This window comes from Penaeus japonicus, unplaced genomic scaffold (assembly GCF_977035675.1).
Source record: "Penaeus japonicus unplaced genomic scaffold, GWHDUDI00000001_assembly GWHDUDI00000015, whole genome shotgun sequence".
NCBI lineage: Eukaryota > Metazoa > Arthropoda > Malacostraca > Decapoda > Penaeidae > Penaeus > Penaeus japonicus.
Window position 1 is genome coordinate 37,450,810 of NW_028234417.1, and position 2,500 is coordinate 37,453,309.

Below are 2,500 nucleotides of genomic sequence, written 5' to 3' on the forward strand. Positions count from 1 at the left end.
AATGATGATGATATAGGTAATGATAATGACAAAAATAATATCTTTATCATCACCATTGCTATTAATACTAATCATCAAAAATCATCTTTCATTGTTGATATGATCATTACGTTTATCATAATCATTTTTCATTATAAACATTATCATCATTATGATAATAATCATATGGTAGTGATGCAAAAGGCGATGTGCTTTTACTATCATTATCATAATAAATGAATAATAATCATAATAAGAGAAATGATGTTTCAAAAAGTATTAGTGTAATGAGAGCATAAACAGTACTTTAGTACATTAACAAACATCGACGCTCATAGAAACCCATTTTTGTGGAATTAGAAAGACGGCAGAGAAGACTACAGAGTCGTCCTTGGATTAATCTTCAATTACGGGAGATTCAACGCCCACCTCCCCCTCTCCCTCTTGCATCGAGCCCTTGCCCCTCCCCTCTCCCCCTCCTCCTCAGTTACATTGTGCTTTCCCCTCACTCCTCCCCTCTCCCCCCTCTCTCCTCTCTCCTCTCTCCCCCCCTGTCTCCTCTCTCCTCTCTCCCCCCTCTCTCCTTTCTCCTCTCTCCCCCTACTCCCTATTTACATCGTGCTCTTCTCTAATCCCTCCCCTCTTCCCCCTCATCCCTGTCTCTCTGCCCTCCACGGATATGCCAGCCTTACTAAGGGGGGGGGGGTGCTGGGCATAACTTTTCCTTAACCTCCCTCTCCCATCGAGCTCCCCCCCCCCTCACCCCTCCTCTCCTCTCCATTTCCCTTTTCTCCCCCCCCCCCCCATCTAGATCAAGATCTCCCCTCACCCCAGTTCCCTCTCCCCTTCTCTCTCCCCTTTCCTCCCTTCTGCCAAGCTCTCTCTTCCTGTACTCATCCTCCATGCATAGGGTGGGGGGTGAGGGGGGGGTCATTCGAAGGAAGAGCACAATGAAATCATATTGATAGTGCATCCTCACTGTACTCATAATTACAGTCATAATCACAAGAACCATAATTGTGTTGTGACAGATTATAGGCAAGATAATTGCATAGCATGTGCATTGATAGCTTAATCACGATGATGATTCGGCAGAGAATATTACTTCTGTCCTCTCGCTCGTCTCGCCTGCTCTCCTCCCTCTCTTTCTTTCCTCCTCCTTTCCCTGTCTTCTCTTTTCTTATTACGACTGCAGCCCCTTCCTCTTGAAAGGATTGTTGGATTGGATTTACATTTAGCACCGAAGAAGAGTGTAATAAAATCCATCTCAGTTACAGTACACACATTTTTGGGTGAATTATGGGACTTTTTTTACTTCTGTTTTGTCAAAAATCCGTGGAGCAGATTGTTAGTATTAACATTATTAGTATTGGCAGCATTTTTGTTATTATGTTTTATCGTTCTTATCGTTATCATAAATGATATCTGATATTATCATTGTAATTATTTTCATAATTTCTATCACTGTCATCATCATTATTTTATTATCATTATTAATGACACTAACATTATCATCATTTTTGTTATCATTGTTATTATCCTTGCAATTATTATCAGCACAATTCCTATTAGCACTAACATTATCATAATTATATTCATCATTATTGTTACTTGTATTTACATCATTGCTGGTATTATCGCTGTTATTTTTGTTTTTGGTTTTATCATCACTATTACTTCTTCTTGATTAGGCTCTCTTTTCATTGGGCTCCCTCTTCATTAGGCTTCTTGATTAAACTTCCTCTTGGTTAGACTTCCTCTTGGTTAGGCTTCCTCTTGAATAGGCTTCCTCTTAATTAGGCGTCTTCTTGATGAGGCTTCCTCTTTAATAGACTTCTTGATTAGGCTTCCTCTTAATTAGATGTCTTCTTGATTAGGGTTCTTCTTGAATAGGCTTCCTCTTAATTAGGCTTCCTTTTCATTAGGCTTCCTCTTAATTAGGCGTCTTCTTGATTAGGCATCCTCTTGATCAAGCTTCTTCTTAATTAGGTGTCTTCTTAATTAGGCTTCCTCTTGAATAGGCTTCCTCTTGATCAAGCTTCTTCTTAATTAGGTGTCTTCTTAATTAGGCTTCCTCTTGAATAGGCTTCCTCCTAATTAGGCGTCCTCTTGATTAGGCTTCCTCTACACGAATTTCTTATTTATTCATTTCTACTCATCTCTCTCTTTCTCTATGGCTTTCCCTTCCGTGTCCACTCTCCTCTTGCTCTTCCACCACCTCCTTCCTCTACTCCATTTACTCCTTCTCCACTCCTCTTCTGCCCCTCCTCAACCTCTTTCACTCCCTCTTCTCCTCCTCCTCCTCCTCCCGCCCCCCTCCTTCTCCTCCGCTTCTTCTCGTCCTCTTTCTTCTCCTCCTACTCTTCTTTCTTCTTCTTCTTCTTCTACTTCTTCTCCTCCCTCCCCCTCCTTCTCTTCCTCCTCCTTCTTCTTCTTCTCCTCCTCCTCCTCCTCCTCCTCCTCCTCCTCCTCCTTCATCTCCCCTTCCTCTTCCTCCTCCTCTCCTTTCCCCCTTCTCCCC

At 42.0% G+C, this 2,500-nt stretch overlaps 1 protein-coding gene across 1 annotated transcript in view; it reads right to left on the reverse strand.

The window, feature by feature from the left end:
- Positions 1-2,500, reverse strand: part of LOC122256767 (glutamate-gated chloride channel) — a 179,991-nt gene that overhangs the window by 20,800 nt on the left and 156,691 nt on the right. The gene's annotated exons all lie outside the window — the stretch shown is intronic.